Raw genomic sequence first — 16,871 nt, 5'->3', positions numbered from 1 at the left:
CATCAGCTAACTGGATTCTTAATTCTTGCCTGAAAGATTCTAATATATCGGGGGACACTTATTAACGCTGCAAATCACTGCTATGTTCATTATAGAAACAATAGGCCTCGAACTCAAATTAATGCTTTTCAATACGCATTACTACGGCCTTAATTACACATTTCAGTTTAACACGGCTACTATGACACACAGCACATCTGGCCCAACACCTCGGCAAATCAAGCCTTTCTCTCACAACGCAGCTAACACCTTTATATTTTCCCCTTTATTAATTAGCAGACACCTCCGTCCTGTCTTAACCCAAATTTATATAAATCTCAGTTTATCAGGCTAATCTTGCCTTTCTCTCGTAGTATCACAACATAATCACAATTAGCTAGTCCTCTTTGCCTATCTAAAAGACACTAATTCAACGATGCACTTTCTAGCTGGTTACATCTGCCATGCAAACACCTGTAAACATGCTACATGCCTTAAAACAAACTGTTCCCTGCTAAAATTTATTCCCAAACGAACTTTAGGCTGTGCAGCCTCCTTAATGACAGAGTCTACATCTCGTAACATAAACTGGCATATACAGTAACCTTATGACATACACGTATCCTGATCAACACCTAATAATTTCCCTCTTTCCCATCTAATAAAGAGGAAAAATAATTGTACCGGGCGGTAAACTCTACGACGCAAGTTCAAACCCTGAACTGCAACAACTGAATTAACTCTCCTGTTTATCAGAAGATGTCTCTAGGTGTTTTTGATTTGCTTTTGTTGATCAAGAAGTGTGGACATTCTCCAACAGATGTCTCTACTAAAAGCTATGATTATGCACTCTGGTGCGAAGGAATGAACTTTCTTGGAGAAATTTTGTATTCATAAGTTTTGTCTTTACTAAATTTTGTTCTTTTTTTATTGTTGGCAATATTAAGCTTCCTTTCCGCCTGTTTTGAACTTAACCAATCCTAAATTTATGTAATTAATTTCCCACCAATAAGGTGTTTCTTCATCGCCTTGTGTATAAATTTTTGCTGTTAGCCAATAAAACTTTTGTGGGCGGGTCCTAATCATTCATGAAAGGTCTCGAATTTTCCACGAGGGTATAAAAACTGCTGATTTTCTTGTCTCCGGGATACTCGTATTACATCTAACTCAGTGTGTGAATATGTAGAAGGGGGCGGGAAGCGTCTCTTTCGTCAGGCAGCAGCTCTTCAACAAGGTAATCGCTCTTTAACATCTTTATTTCTCGCTAGCTCAGCAGTTTAACTTGTGGGGAAGGTTCGAAACCTTTAATATGTAACCCTCCTCTTTAAAATGTAAATCACCGGGCGAGTTGGCCGTGCGCGTAGAGGCGCGCGGCTGTGAGCTTGCATCCGGGAGATAGTAGGTTCGAATCCCACTATCGGCAGCCCTGAAAATGGTTTTCCGTGGTGTCCCATTTTCACACCAGGCAAATGCTGGGGCTGTACCTTAATTAAGGCCACGGCCGCTTCCTTCCAAACTCCTAGGCCTTTCCTATCCCTTCGTCGCCATAAGACCTATCTGTGTCGGCGCGACGTAAAACCCCTAGCAAAAAAATGTAAATCCCTTTTCAGTGTAAAATCTACAAATCTCTTGAACTGTAAAGCGGGGATAGAGAGTGCTTTACCCTCTCGAGTTCCTCTTCATTTTGAATTTGAGGTGACTATGTTTTCGTAACCGTTTTTCTCTGCCTTCTTAATGTGTTAAATTTATCTTGTATTCTAGTCACCTCCATAGATTGGGGTTAGCCCCTGTGTAATCGGCCTAGCGCCACTTAGGTTTTAAAATGTGTATTTAGGAGTGCAAGTTCACGCCTCCAGTCCTCTCTGTACTTTGGGCCAGTAACTTAACCTGTTGTTTTTTCCTTCATGCGAAGGTCCTGTAGGTTTGGTACATGATACCTCTGTTTCTTTGTAAGTGTGGCTTGAAGGCAGTTAGCAGTAAAGTTCGTTGTGGCCTTTGATAGGCTTGTAAAATCGAGAGCGGTTCCGCTCTTTCTTGTATTTTGATGAGCGCCTATAGGAGGCTTAACATGGTAATTAGGAGCAAGTGCTCCTTGGTATGATGGGGTTTCCTGCCCCTTAGTTCAAATTTGTACCTTGGTAAAGTTGGGCTAATAGCTCAAGGATTGTGAAAGTGGGGCTCGAAGCCCAAAACTTGTAAAAAATCCCTGAACTGGTAAAATTATTATTGTACCTGCCTTTCATTGTTATTCCACCTAGTGGAAAATTTTTTTCTTGTTCTTGGACTGAATAGTTGGTTATTGTTTGACTCGCTGGGTTTTGTTGAAGTCTAAAGCTCTTTGTTAAATCTTGTTAAGTTTTGATAATTTTGAAAATATAACCTTTATTGAAATTCTAAAGTCATCTTGTGGCCTTGTAGTTAGACCCATTCTAGCCCGCACCTTCTTTCACCTCTGCTGTTCCTCAGATACCTCGGAACATGTGGTAGCAGAGCGTGGTTGAATGCTTTGCTTTTGGTTCGAACTCTAACAATTTTCTCCGTCGCTGGAATTTTTCGATTTTTCTAAATTTGTAAAGTGTCTGTCATCATGCCCGGACCTCGCGATGTCCTCCATTCCGGCTATTTGCGCAAGGAGGAATTAATCTATGAATTAGCTATTAGAAATGTTCAAGCGGGAGGCACGGTTGCGGCTGATACCTCTAAGCTTAAAGATTCTCTTGATTTGCCGATTACCACCCCAACTTTGGGAGAGAAAGAGATTGACGACTCTCTCTCCACGATCACTGACAATACTACTGAGCTAGCATCCGTAGTTAGTTTTATTGAAGGAGGTATTCATCCCCAAATCAACTCAAAAGAGTACAGGCCAGATTGTACCAGTTTTCTGATAGAGTTAACGATCTATTATCTCTAAAGTTGAATGACGTTCAAGGGAAGGAGGCTAGTGCTCTTCTCGAAAACCTTTCTAAACTGTCCAGTAAGGTTACCCTATTGTTAACTGGAGCACTACCCCCCAAAACCGACCAACCCACTCTGGTAAACGTAGTTAGCGAGGAAGACTCTTCTAAAGGAGAAGAAAATAGGAAATATGTAGGAGCTCAACAAACCTCTGCCCCATTAGACAATGAATCTGAACGTCGTACCTCGTTGAATAATGCACCTTCTGAATCTGCTTCTCCGCCACTTAGGCCTCTACCTACTATGTCACCTGGCTTCATCAGTTTGCCCCATCCTTTAGCAATGTTGCTCAGAGGTATTTCTAAGTTCTCCGTCAATTCCACCAGTGATGTTATTGCCTTTCTGAGATTTTTCGTTGAGTTTCAGGATCATGCTCTTGTTTCCCTTTCTTCGTGTCAAATTTTGCAGATCATTTATCCCTATTCAATTCGTGTTCTATCTGACAAAATAGTAAGAGCCATTGCTGATCATTCATCTATAGAAGACTTCCACGCCCATTTACTAGCAAACGTCATTCCGGCGAGGGCAAGGTCATCTCCAATACAGAAGTAATAACACCGTGTAGAGCGTCTGGATGAAAACCTTGCCGACTTCATCCAAGATATTAAATTCTACACGAGGGTATTTGCTCTTCATTTTCCTGAAGACCAAATTGTACAGGCCATTGTGGAAGGAATTTCACCATCTTACAGGTCATATTTGTGCTTTGCGTCGCGTCCGCAAACTTTTGCCGAGTTGGAAGCTATGGCTGTCTCAGCCGAAGGGGTTAGATATACCGACAACTTACGTGTCGCGAAAGAACCCCCTCCGTCCTCAAGCAATCTTCGGCCTCCACCTCGCCGAACCTTCACTGCCCGCAAATGTTACGCTTGTGGGTAGGTAGATCATCTACGTAATAAGTGTCCGTTAATTAAATCCAATGGGACCAGGAATGGAGCAGGGTCATCCCAAGGATGTTTTAAATGCGGCGCTTTTCCCCATATTGCCAAGAACTGCCCTAATGCTAACAGCACCCCCTCCTGCTCAACTTCTGGTGCAACTCCCACCAAGAATCAAAAGTGACTAGTGGCGTCGGCTGAGTCGGCAGATTCATCTTTTCAAGGCTCAGCCCCGGTTAAATCCGAGGAAAATTCAGGGAAAAGTCAGAACTGTTCTACATTCCCATTTGAATGTCCCAAAGAATGTCTTAGGATTGCGGCGGATACCCCCACACCTCTTCCATTTCTCAAAATTGAATTGAATAATGAATCTGTCACCGCTCGGCCGAGTGGTACACCAAATTTTAATCTGTTTGTAAACTTCCTGATTATTGTTCGTCTTTGGTTCAATGCGTTTCGGCAAACTCCTCTCCATTACAAATTTTAGGTTTCCTGTATATCAAAATTCGCATTTCTAAATTTACTTGGAAAGTTAAATTGTTGGTGGCAAAACACTTGTCTTGCCCCATTATATTGGGAGCGGACTTCATGTCTCACACTGGTCTAGTGCTCGACCTTCAGAGCAGGTCGTGCAATTTCAAATTCGCTAGTAATTTTAAAATCCCCTTACTTAAATGTAGTTCTGTGTCGTGTTCATCTGTTTCGCCTACCCAGGATGAGATGTTGTTAGACCTTAGACATCTACCTGAGGAGCAGGCTGAAAGTATTCGTAAGTTGTGTCAGTCGTTTCCGGATGTTTTCTGCGATACTCTTGGTGTTATTGACCTTATCGAATATAAGATTGAGGTTACGGATTCGATCCCTGTTCGGTTTCCTCCTTATAGATTATCTCCACCTAAAATGAAGGCCCTGAAAGAGATCATAGATCAGATGTTGAAATATGGAATAATTCGGCCCTCGAAGTCGGCGTATTCATCACCTATTTTCCTTATTCCGAAACCTCAAGGTGGCTTCAGGCCTGTGATTGATTACAGGGCTCTCAATCGGAAGGTGGTGTTACAATCTGTGCCCCTTCCCGACCTTCATTCTTGTTTCTCGTGGTTTCGGAAAGCTAAGTTCTTCACCATCTTAGACCTCAATCAGGCTTATAACCAGATTCCTCTGGCTGAAGAATCTAAACATCTGACAGCGTTTGCCACGGACTGGAACTTGTACGAATACAACCGCGTGCCTTTCGTTTTCCCCACAGGAGCAGCTCTGCTTACGAGACTGTTGGATAGGGTCTTCTCCGACATCAAATTTGAGTACTTATATCATTATCTGGATGATGTCGTATTTTCAGAGACCTTTGAAGAACATCTAGACCATCTGAAAGAGGTCCTGAGTCACCTTCATAAGGCAGGGTTAACGGCGAAGTTGTCCAAGGTTGCCTTCGCTAAGCCTTCCATGTCATTTCTGGGGCATATTGTGTCGCCCGATGGTGTCGCTGTAGATCATTCTAGAACACAGGCCATCCGTGATTTCAAACCTCCCAAGGACATCAAAGGCATTGCCAGGTTCGTAGGCACGGTGAATTTCTTTAGGAAATTTATTCCGAATTTCGCCAATAGAGCGGCGCCCATGAACTTACTCCGCAAGAAAGGTGTCAAACTTGAGTGGGGGCCTTCTCAACAAGCCGCTTTTGAAGACCTGAAATTAGGTCTTTGTAACGCCCCTGTTCTTGCTATGCCGGATTTCTGGAAGAAATTCATCGTCCAAACCGACGCGTCGTCGTCGGTATTGGCTGCAGTCCTTCTTCAAGAGACTGAACTAAGGAGGCGACCCATCGCCTATGCATCTAGGACTCTTTCGGCTCAAGAAGCCAAGTATTCCATCTATAAAGTAGAGGGTTTGGCTGTTTTATTTGCGTTAGAGAAGTTCCGCCTCTATGTGGAACACGTCAAGTTCGACTTGGAAACGGATAACCAAGCCTTAAGCTGGGTCTTAGCTAGGTCGCGTCGTACTGGTCGCATAGCCCGCTGGGCCATCAGAATTTCTGCCTTCCAATTTGATGTCAGGAATATGAGAGGAGCGGAAAATGTTGTGGCAGATGGACTAAGCCGTATGTTTGCCAATAATGTAGAGACCCCTGAACAGGTTGATAGTTCTTCACTTCGCGAGTCCATACTACCTCAGGTTAATGCCATTCTAACTGATGCTCCCATGCTCTTTAGGGATATTGAAAAATATCAACGTGAAGATCCGACGCTGGCTCCGATCACGGAAACCCCTTCTTGTGGGGAACATGCAGTCCCTTATGTATTGAGGAATGGTGTTTTATGTTGCCCGTCGGGGCATGATAAGAGGATGAAAGTAGTGGTTCCAGCTGTTCTTGTGAATATGATCTTCAAGTACTATCATGAGACCCCATTTGGGGGGCATTTAGGCATCTTCAAAACTCTAGAAAAGATCAGAGAGATGTTCATTTGGAGGGGTATGGACGGAGAAATCCGTGAATTGGTAAAGGCTTGTAAATCTTGTTGGCTTATTAAACCCACCATGTCCACTAAGCTAGGTCTATTGTCTTCTCACCAAGCGTCGCGCCCTATGGAACGTCTTTACATCGACTACGTAGGACCCTTCCCCCTATCAAAGGGGAACGCCAACAAATTCATTTTGGTGTGTGTAGATGGTTTCACAAGATTTTCCTGGTTATTTCCGACTAAGCTGGCTACCGCTCAGTCTACTATTTCTTGTTTAAATTCCATATTCGCTTCTTTTGGTCCATGTCAATATATTGTTTCTGACAATGCTAACGTTTTCACCTCCAATCTCTTCCGTAAATTCTGTTTTGATCTGTCCATCTCTCATGTGACTACTTCTGCTTACTATCCTCAACCATCTCTAGCTGAACGGGTCAATCGTAATCTGAGGTCGGCTCTTATTGCCTATCATCATGATGATCATTCTAGGTGGGACACGTCCTTGCATTGGTTATCTTTCTCTTTAAATTCGGCGGTTCTCGAATCTCATAAGTTTACTCCAGCTTCCTTGATGTTTAAGTTTGTTCCCAACACGCCGCTCTCTAACCTTTGGTCTCTTAGTGATATTCTACCCGAGACAATAGATCCAGATCATATTAGAGATTTTTGGAAGAAGGCTAAGGCCAACCTTAATGTTTCTCATGAAAAGGTTAGGGAAAGATGAACGTGGACGGAGGCCCACCAATTTAAAGGTAGGAGACCAAGTTATGGTCAAAAACTTTGTTCCCGCGGGCAAACTTGCCCCCAGATTTCATGGGCCGTGCACCGTCTTGGATTTTTTTAACGCCGGTGACATTGTTAGTGAGCAATTCAGCCACCGAGAGAATCTTTAGGGTTCACCTGTCTCAGGTGAAACCTGTGTAAATTACTTGCTCATTGGATCTTTAACATCTTGTAAGAACCCCAAAGGTAATATTTGGGGGGAGGGTATTTTTAAGGCCTTCTGCTCTGTGTTTGTTCATTTACCTTGTACAACCTTCCCCTTAGTTACTCTGCTGTCCTGTCAATACTGCCATTACCATGCTGCCGTCTCCTGCTAAACCACACCAGTAGCAAATTAAATAAATTTTCCACGCCGCTTACCCTTCAGCCTCACCACAAAGACAGTACCCTAAAACATGAATGTCCAACACAAATTCTGCCGCCGAGATCTTACTGTTTCAGTGCCCCCGCAGCCGTGGGCACCGTACCACCACTGAGGTGGGGTACGGGCCCACTCCACTCCCGTGAGGTCAACCTGTGTACGGCGCGCCGGAGCCCTCCTTCCGGCCAAGGCTGATGGCGGCGCACCAACCGCAAGCTACTCGTGGACTGTAAACAAACTTCGCATCTGCGGCGTGCTTCACCACGACTACCCCTCTCATACTAGCGGGAGAGGTGTATCTCAGGGTACTTGAGGGGTCCGGGCGACCTCGGCTGGATTCCGGCAGCGGCGGCATGTCGGACCGTCAAAACTAATCGGTAGATAATATACCTCATCAGTTACATGGACACTCTATATCTGCAATTAATACATTTTTGCTTCAAATCAACCTTTGGTGGACTTAGAAAAATATTACCCCCATGAATTAATGTTTTTGGTTTCGCAATTCTACTACAACAAAGAAACTCAAAAGCTGGACTTAGACTAGTCCCACCCATCTATATCGAACAACGTAAGAGACCTCCGACTACTGAAAATTTGTATTTTCTCTTCTAATTTCTTTTTCAACTAATCAGCAACAAACTTGGACTTTGTTTTGGAAAAAAAAAATCTTCTGTGTCACCCCGTGGAAGGACTTTTGGGGGGGGGGTCTGTACCGGGCGGTACACCTCTACGACGCAAGTTCAAATCTTGCGCCAATTGAAACTTCTCTATAGGAGAAACCCTGAACTGTAACAACTGAATTAACTCTCCTGTTTATCAGAAGATGTCTCTAGGTGTTTTTGATTTGCTTTTGTTGATCAAGAAGTGTGGACATTCTCCAACAGATGTCTCCACTAAAAATTATGATTATGCACTCTGGTGCGAAGGAATTAACTTTCTTGGAGAAATTTTGTATTCATAAGTTTTGTCTTTACTAAATTTTGTTCTTTTTTGAGGGTTGGCAATATTAAGCTTCCTTTCCGCCTGTTTTGAATTTAACCAATCCTAAATTTATGTAATTAATTTCCCACCAATAAGGTGTTTCTTTATCGCCTTGTGTATAAGTTTTTGCTGTTAGCCAATAAAACTTTTGTGGGCGGGTCCTAATCATTCATGAAAGGTCTCGAATTTTCCACGAGGCTATAAAAACTGCTGATTTTCTTGTCTCCGGGCCACTCGTATAACATCTTAACTCAGTGTGTGAATATGTAGCAGGGGGCGGGAAGCGTCTCTTTCTTCAGGCAGCAGCTCTTCAACAAGGTAATCGCTCTTTAACATCTTTATTTCTCGCTAGCTCAGCAGTTTAACTTGTGGGGAAGGTTCGAAACCTTTAATATGTAACCCTCCTCTTTAAAATGTAAATCCCTTTTCAGTCTATGTAAAATCTACAAATCTCTTGAACTGTAAAGCGGGGATAGAGAGTGCTTTACCCTCTCGAGTTCCTCTTCATTTTGAATTTGAGGTGACTATGTTTTCGTAACCGTTTTTCTCTGCCTTCTTAATGTGTTAAATTTATCTTGTATTCTAGTCACCTCCATAGATTGGGATTAGCCCCTGTGTAATCGGTATAGCGCCACTTAGGTTTTAAAATGTGTATTTAGGAGTGCAAGTTCACGCCTCCAGTCCTCTCTGTACTTTGGGCCAGTAACTTAACCTGTTTTTTTTCCTTCATGCGAAAGTCCTATAGGTTGGGTACATGATACCCCTGTTTCTTTGTAAGTGTGCCTTGAGGGCAGTTAGAAGTAAAGTTTGTTGTGGCCTTTAATAGGCTTGTAAAATCGAGAGCGGGTCTGCTCTTTCTTTTATTTTGATGGGGGCCTATAGGAGGCTTAACATGGTAATTAGGAGCAAGTGCTCCTTGGTATGATGGGGTTTTCTGCCCCTTAGTTCAAATTTGTACCTTGGTATAGTTGGGCTAATAGCTCAAGGATTGTGAAAGTGTTTTGTTGTTTTCTTGGTCTTGGACCGGATAGTTGGTTATTGTTTGTCTTGCTGGGTTTGGTTGAAGTCTAAAGCTCTTTGTTAAATCTTGTTAAGTTTTGATAATTTTGAAAATATAACCTTTATTGAAATTTTAAATTCCTCTTCTGGCCTTGTAATTAGACCCATACTGCCAGCACTTTCTTTCACCTCTGCTGTTCCACAGATACCTCGGAACAATAATAATAATAAGAAAACTTCAGGGTTCGAACATGGATTTCCCATGAAACATAACATTACTTTACAATAATAAAACATAGCTCAGCCACAAAAAGACTGACATTTACAATTAAACTACTTCAGGTTTGAACTAGCCTAATTCCTGTATCTAAGCATGCCTATAATTTATGATAAACTTAACTGGTGTCGTCTCAGCTTTCTTCATGGTCCCCAGGCCGCTGCTTCTGCGTAAATTACGCCATTATTGCAACACACATTATGGCGTTACAAGATACACTGCTTGTCTTTGCTTCTTCCACACATACCATTAATTGATACCCAATGATCAACGACGATACGCACACGTTCCTCGCGATACCGGAACGCATACCGATTACAGTTTTTGCACTACTCGGATGCAAACTGCGTACGAGGATTTAGAGATATTGATAACAGTTACCGTCTTAGTTATTAACAATCCCGCGCCAAAACCGCACTCTGGCATACTGCAACGTAATACATGATTTTAATTATAGCAAAAGTAATTGCTTATACATTGTACTGTACACTCCCGTGATTAAATTATATCACTTGAACTTATGTAATGCACATTACTCGTTAAATAACGTCTCACATTTCATATAAATCTGTCTACATAGTTGATGAAAATCGTCACTGTTAATGTTACCGCCATTCAACATGGGCTTAGTATAAGAAATTCCGACCCGCGCGGTTCACAAATTCAGAGCAGAGTGCCTGTCCCATTTCCTCAAGCCGCACGCGTTCACCAAATGTTCTGTATTAGTAGTACCTCGGGGATTTCCACTGATATGCTGACGCAATGGCTCAGCCGTCTACTTGGTAGAAATCGCTGACTCAATGAAAACATATTTATTACTTTATTAGATCAAAATTAAGTACTGTTTCTGTCTACAGGTACTCTTAAATATATGATTTACTTCTATTTGATATCAAAAACGTGGAGTATGGCTTTATAACAGATTGCCTAGTTAAACCAATGATAGTGCAGCACTGTAAAAATCGAAGTTGGTACGTCTGAATTCGTTTGTTCTGTATATCCCTTCATTCCGCAATTTCGCTTCCAAGCTTGTGATTGGTCTCTTTCGAATCTGCCGCTCTCAAACAATCTCGTAAATTCCCCTATTGGTTCATATGAAATATACGAACTGCTTGCTGTTACCATGGAAGATAACAAGTTATTTTTTATGCCACGCGCTGCCGAGATTACTCTACTTCCTTATTACACCAGGGCTTCTTTCTTGTTATGAGTCTACAGTATTACACAATATTACCTACTTTGCTCTTGGGGCATATGTGATATGCCACAGTATATTGATTATCTTCAGCTTTAATAGACCTAATGACCAACTAAATATTTTTGGTTTCGGTGTCTGTTTGCCTGTTTGTTGGTTTGTCTGTCTGAATACTGGATATATTTAAACAAATATTCATATTTACAATCCACTACAAGTTCCCCACTAGCCGCATTTGACCTATGCATTTCATAATCTACACAAGATAGTGGTTTCTAAAACCTGCAGTGTTTTCGGGAAAGTGCCGAGTAGTGAGTGACTTGAAGGATTCATAAATGGAGAAAGTCAGAGGATGCATATTATTTTACTACGCTAATGTAATTGAACGCCGAGGAAATATTAGAATGCCTGGATGACAATGATGATAATTACCGTATCATCATCTACATACATAAAATCGTAACGCTCACGTTTCTGTATAATCATTATATGAGCTAAACGTCCTTACAATGACTTGCTTCATACTGAACCCATGACCTTTGTGCCCTAAGAACATTATGCATAAATGAACAATTAAACGAAAAGTTGGATTCTTGATAGCATGGATTTGACACGTGACGAGGGGGTGATTACCTTCGGTCCCACGCTCTCGGGTACGTGACGTCAGCCACACGTGTCGACGGCGGAAGAATCTCAAGTCATTTTTGTGAACTATTTCAAAGCGCGTGTACATGGCGTGATCCAAGCCAAGTCAAAATATATAGTGCCTATCATAGGGGGTCAATCATCTCACAAATCGAACCCGTATAAATTTTAAATGTCCATGAACACTACCGCCGGAAATGTAGCAAGCATGTAGTCACGTTCTAAACTCTTGAAATTACAGTTTAGGTAAGTCAGAAAATTTATAGAAATTTTCTTGGCGGCAAAGGGAGATATCCGAAGAGAGGGGGTAACTGCTATAAATATGAAGGGACGCCATGACGAAGTCTCCTTCTCCGGCATTTGTGATACAAAGCGGACGAAAAATGGTTGAGCTGCTCTGCGAAATCAAACAACGAAAGTAGACTGAGTTCAACTGCAGATTTTAGCCATTGTGGCTAGGTCTTGTCTCCATGAGGAGATAGTTTTCTTGAGTGAAATAATTGTACCAGATAGGACGGTCAAAGTACTGAGTAAATTCTAATGTGATTAAGTAATTCGTGTGCGGAAATAATTATAGTCCATCGTGTGCGCTCAGCAAACAAGTGAAGGGTATTATCTTTTTTTAATGCTTTATTCCAGGAAACCTGGAGAAATATAAAAATGGTTTGTAAAGCCATGAATGTAAAAATGGCTAAATAAAATACCAGGGTCGCAGGTGAGCCCTATGACGAACGATGGTGTGACTACATGAGGTAGGTGACTTTCCATCTTACTACCTCTTATATCTTGTCTCATGATCTCTAAAAGTGTATTTGAATGAGGATATACGACGCAGTGGTCACCCCTACTAAGTTTTGTAAATGTGAGAATACGACTAAAAGAGTCATTTGTTTCATTTTCCACTTGGATAAATTTTTGAAGTCTTGCGAGTGCCGTATAATGTTGTAAAAAGTTATTGAATAGGGTTTCGAAGTGATATCACGTCCAATGTAGATCGTCATCCGTGTGAGTGTACTGCCTATATTTTGTGATGTCAAATTAAGATGTTCAGTCGACGTAAATTTTTCCTGTCTGCAATTTGACGTTAATAATGTAGAAATCCATGGTTATTCATTTTCAATCGAGTGGAAGCGCGCTGTCGGGTGAGAACCTAGGGTGATGAATTTGGTCACGGAGAGAAACGTTTTTCTAGGTCCATTTTAAACTGTGTCTGACTGACAATAAAAGATCTAGTAGAATGTTTCAGTTATTTTCTCGTAAAATCAAGTTATTAAATACGATATCATTTATGCGAAGTTATTCATGATTAATGCATTGTGCGATATTAGACGTCGAGATTTCTAGTAAGGATTTTATTCCAGTTCTTTGTCGATGATAATTGTGGAGCTGGGAAACAGAGGTTAGTTTTGTTGATATGAGATTTGTGAATCAGGTTGGACCTGACATTGAAGCCGGGACATGGAATCCCGAGGAATGTTTTATATGAGTTGAGATGAGATGTGCGAATCAGGTTAGAGTCCTGTCATTGAAGCCGGGACACGATAGCCCGAGGTATATTTTATAGTGTTGGGAATGGAAAGAAATTCATAGAAATCCATAGCGGTATTAATTGGCGACGCGTATAATTAGTGTGGGCATCTTGAAGCTTAATCTGTGCATTTTGTTGGTCAGAATATCATATTTGTTTAATTTTGTCGGCAGAGTTTAAAGAGAGCATTTTGAGAAGCCAGTCGACTGGAATAAACCATGTGTTTCATGTTACTGCCAAGCGAACTTGGGGACGAGAGGCCTCAGCTGTGATAACGGGACGGGTGTGGAATTGAGAATGTACTGTATTCTCGGCCGGGGAAAACGTTAAAATGCTGGATTTAGTTGAAATTCATAGCCGGTAATGATCTGAATATTGTGAAATACTGTAAAATTTGTTTAATTGCGGACGTAATGGACATTTGAAATCACGAACTTTGAGTATAAGGAACAGAGTAACCAAATTCAGGGTTGTCCAAAATATAGAGCGATGATTGTGATGATCGGTTTGTCTGTGAGGGGTGTGCAAAATTCGTAAATGGTATGACGAGATATGACATCGTAATTATATGGCGAGGTGTTTGTTTTGTACGTAGATTATTAGGATATCCAAGTGTTAATAACGGTTAGCACTAGATTAGATTTTAAAGTGTGAAATCATGAGACAAGATATATAAATGGACATGAATTATGTAACAATTCTTTTCCAGCCAGATAAATATCACTAGATTGAATTCACATCACAGCTGCGGAGGAATTTGTGAAGAAACCAGAGTCCGCGGAGATAAAATTTACTGTTCTTTAACATTTCGTCAAATAATTTAAATTTATTAAATTATTAAATTCAGTGAAACCGCATTTTGAAATAACTTTAATCAAGCGAATAACTTGGAGATGCATTCTGGAAATTTTAGTTTGTTTTTCTGGGGGAATATTTAAATATAAAGTAACGATTAAGGGGACATATCCGAAGGAAATGGATTTTACTGCCACAAAGTTTGTGAGCATTGCTATTGTTGTAATTAGTGAACTTTGATTGATTGAGCAGTGAATGTGCTGGGGATAGTAAAGTGAAAACTTTGGTCATCAATCGATGTAACTTAATTGTGTTTAGCCTTCAGCCTAGAAACTTGGATGGTCAGGGGGGTCATCAACCTCAGTGACTTAGATTAGGGCCATACGCCATTGTAGCCTCATTTCCTTGCGGTCATCATCCACAATGACTTTAAAGTAACTTAGAAGATTAGATGTCGGTGCATGACATAGACGCAGGTCACATCGATTCAATTAAGGGTCCATGCCGTAGAACCACTGTGTGGCACACACCAATTGGACTGCCTTAATTATACCCAGAGTCCAGAGTTCGTGTTACGAGGGCTGGACCATAACGAATCACTATGATGGTACATGTCGTCTCACATGGAAGCCGAATTTAAGGATTTCCAGACATTCCTTTCTTAAATAATTAATAATTGAGACAATGGTTTCTAGTAAGAATGCCCATCAGGCAGTTACGTTATAGTCTCACACCAGTGTTCTGACCTTTATGTTAAAATTATTGTGGTGTCCAGTGGACACAGTTGACTTCTATTATACCGTTGACATATCAGATTGCTTCAGAATTTTCCTGAATAAATAGGAATCTTTTAAACGGTCCTTTCATTCCAGTAGATAGATTAGAATTACTGAACCCTACCTTTACCTCAGCAAGTGACGAAGAACCCGATACGATCCAAGAGACATATCTCATGAACTTTGCTGATAGGTAAGAAAGGTAGGTATCCCTCAATATGGACCAAAGGGTTCAATACGTTATATTGATCGTAATTATTTTCCCTTTGGTGTCAGCCTGTCTGTCTTGTTTTTTGTGTTCCTAAGACTGGAAAACTCCTGGACATGTTTCAACCACACTACGTACGTGAAATCCATTCAGAATTGTGTTATCAGACTCGTATGACGTCAAGGTATCACCTGGAGTTAGGATTCATTGGAAGATTATTCCCTAATGTCTTCGCAAATTAGGTCTATAAAAATACTGTATATAACAAATGTTAAAAATATGTTATTTCCGTTATTTTATGCCATATTCGTATTTATCTTAAGACGTGCAATAACGATTATGCTTACGAAAAATTGGATTTCATGTGGAAGTCCCGTGGAACACTTGGTGCATGTCACTTCAACTTGGGTTAACGGGAAGACTTAAAGAGCCAATTTACTCTTTTCGATAGAGCAGATAATAAGGGAGGTATCATCAACGATGGGTTTCATGAATCCTCAGTCACAGTGCCACACTTGATACTGCCATTGTTGTTCATAAGGCACGATAGCTGAGATTAGTCACAGACAAAGCCGCTGATGTACAACAATATTCTTCAATCTACATCAATGAATAACATCAACTCGGGGAATAGTTCAAGAGCAGAAATACAAAAATTCCATCAGATATAATGTACTCGTAGAAGGAATCGTACAACTATCAGCAAGCCAAGCTACCATAAGACATAAGACTTTGGTTAAGAAAACATACCACCGTGCGTATTGTTATCGATTATTTGATATCTCAGACTAGTAGCAAAATAACGAAGAATATATTCACGTGTTGACATTAGTAAACACATATCAAAGGAAACATCAGAGCTGTGGACTCTTGTGCGAAAGAATCAGCGTTAAACTTTGTATACCTCGGCCCATGTGCTGGTCTTTTGTAATATATATATTTTCACACTCTTTGATATACATTTGTCCAATCCACACTTTGCTGACAAATAACCTTGCATAATTCTGTTATAATAGGAAAGTAACAAGCAGAATTTAGGACAAATCGTAACGATCTTCATTTAGGTCTCAAGTCGTTCTAAAACCTTAGGATTCGGGAGATAGTTGGTTCGAACCCCACTGTCGGCAGCCCTTAAGATGGTTTTCCGTGGTTTCCCCATTTTCACACCAGGCAAATGCTGGGGCTGTACCTTAATTAAGGCCACGGCCGCTTCCTTCCCACGCCTAGCCCTTTCCTCTCCCATCGTCGCCATAAGACCTATCTGTGTCGGTGCGACGTGAAGCAACTTGCAAAAAAAAAAAAAAAAATCTTAGGAAAGAGTCGTTTTATGGGCAAAGTGTACATAAACCAAGAAATCTATTAGACAATGTATCTTTTCTCAGTTTCTTTCTTGTACTTTTAAGACAGTTTTAGGACAGGTGTACAATTGGAAAACCAAATGGGGTTCGAACCACTATCCTCCGAATTAAGCCTGTCACTGTGTCCACAAATGTACAATAATTATTTGTTAGGTTATGAAGTTAGTGAAAAGTTACTGCGTTAGAGTTGACATTATGGAAGAAAAAATACTCTACACTAACCAGCAACATTGTGGAGTACCTGGATGTCTAGCTTTACCTGACTTAACAGTATGTTCAGTTTCCAACTGATAGGATTTTAATTGCGGACTGAGACTTGGAACAGAGTTCACTCCACCTCTTGAGTTCGATTGAGGAGCTATCTGATATGAGCAACAGTGGACTCGTTGAAAAATGTGAGGCACCCTTTTGACCCTCCAGTATCTGCTAGTTATCAAGCAGGTTAGCAGTCGCATGGCAGTCAGACTCGTTATGTGTTGTATATGCTACGGATTCTTTACTTTCATTTCATTTGTTTTACGTCGCACCGACTCGGGTAGGTCGTATGGTGTCGGTCAGACAGGCAGTTTTAGGATTGGTGTGAAAATGGGAAACCACAGATAGCCTGCTTCCGACAGTAGCGTTCGAACTCACGGTCTCCCGAATACAAACTCACAGCTATGTGACCTGAATCTCGTAGCCAATT

Source organism: Anabrus simplex, chromosome 1, assembly GCF_040414725.1.
Source record: "Anabrus simplex isolate iqAnaSimp1 chromosome 1, ASM4041472v1, whole genome shotgun sequence".
NCBI classification, from domain to species: domain Eukaryota; kingdom Metazoa; phylum Arthropoda; class Insecta; order Orthoptera; family Tettigoniidae; genus Anabrus; species Anabrus simplex.
This window is presented reverse-complemented; position numbering follows the sequence as displayed.